General features: G+C 41.7%; 1 long non-coding RNA gene across 1 annotated transcript; it reads right to left on the bottom strand.

Annotated features, from left to right (window-relative positions):
* Positions 1-29: 29 nt before the first annotated feature.
* Positions 30-1671, bottom strand: LOC103522801. Its single transcript, XR_542025.3, has 3 exons — positions 1575-1671; positions 675-879; positions 30-55 (listed from the first exon to the last, which is right to left on the bottom strand). It is a non-coding gene; the product is annotated as an uncharacterized LOC103522801 (long non-coding RNA).

A 1671-nucleotide genomic window follows, 5' to 3' on the forward strand; every position in this document is an offset into this window, starting at 1 on the left:
CCCATTTCCATGAGAATATCAAGGTTATTGGGTGAAATCTGATAGCGAGCTCCTCCTGTAATACAATGGAAAATCAAAGCAAGTTCAGAGGATGCTTACAATGGAATATTATTTTCAGTTTTATAGAGGATATATGCATTTGGGTAAAAAATTAGAATGAAAGGTAATCTTACGTAAAATCGTACGTAATCTTACGTAAAAAGTAGTGTTGGAATGAAAGGTCGATTCTTACGTAAAAAAAGTTGTGTTAGAATGAGGACGATCCTTATGTAAAAAGTCGAATTCAAGACAGTGAAAAGGTCGAAAGTTAAAATTCCATCTTCCTTTTTGAAGCAAAAATTCAAAGCGGGAAGTTTGTATCATTTTTCGTGTGTAGGTTTGGATTATCACGCTTCTGTAATTCGCGCGAGTACAATTCAAATCTGTTAGCAAAAGGATATTTTAGGTTGGTTTACATTGTCCCGTAAACTCCTTCCTTTTTTTAAGAGGAGGAAGCTTGGGACTCCTGAGCCTGAGAACATTAAAATTCACCATTAATAGCTTTGATAGAGGGAACAACTGTAAGTGCTAAGGTCTTATCGTCCCGAAATCGAAGAGAGAAGAAAGACAGGATAGGAGAAAGCCAGCCGTTCCGAAGTACGAACCTTATCTGTTTAGGATAAAATCCAACTTACCAGTATTGTTAGCATTAGCATTGGCTGCTGGTGCTGGTGTTGGTTCTGGCTGTTCTGATGTCGCATTGCTCGGAGTGGCCGCTGTTTCACCAGAGGTATTCAATGAAACAGGCGTAGTGGTAGACGCTGGCTGAGGTGTTTCACGAGGAGTCGTCGCCGCCCCTGCCGCTCTGTTTCGATCAACAGAAATCCCTTGTGCTGCTCTCTATAAACATATGATGGAGGTAACACATTTGACTCATTATCATTAGCGATGAGTGACACAGATTGCGTCAGGCGAATAATAGATAGAGGATATACATTTGGGTAGAAATTACGAATAAAAGGTGGATTAGACCCATTAGCGATGAGTGACACAGATTGCGTCAGGCGAATAATAGATAGAGGATATACATTTGGGTAGAAATTACGAATAAAAGGTGGATTTTTACGTAAAGAGTTGTGAAAGATCTAAATTTGAAGTAAAAACTCCGAAAAAGTGTCTAGAGAAAAGGTCGATTCCTACGTAAACATAAGTGAAAATCCAAATCTAAACTCAAAACTTCGAAAAAGTGTCTAAAGGTTGATTCCTTTTAAAGTCAAAACTCCGATCGAGCAATCAGTGTGTAACTGAGTGAATGAATCCCCCCAAAGAGGTTGGATAGAGGGAACTGTAACTGCTAAGGTCTTATCGTCCCGAAAGCGAAGAGAGAAGACAGGATAGGAAAAAGCCAGCCGTTCCGAGAACGAACCTCGGGCGGAAATTGAACCAGTGACCTAGTGCTTACAAGACAGACGCGCTACCCTTCAAGCTAACTGAACGAACCCCGGGCGGAAATTGAACCAGTGACCTAGTGTTTACAATACAGACGCGCAACCCTTCAAGCTAACTAGACTGTAGGTGAGTGACTGGATACTAACCTCTACAATAACAGGCACAGGTGCATGGAGCACAGCCGAGTGTTGTATAAGCACAGGCCGACAGCGCAATACTCGGCCCGCCCCTGGTTGTCTCGAG

Source organism: Diaphorina citri, unplaced genomic scaffold (assembly GCF_000475195.1).
Source record: "Diaphorina citri unplaced genomic scaffold, Diaci psyllid genome assembly version 1.1 scaffold11354, whole genome shotgun sequence".
NCBI classification, from domain to species: Eukaryota; Metazoa; Arthropoda; class Insecta; order Hemiptera; family Psyllidae; genus Diaphorina; species Diaphorina citri.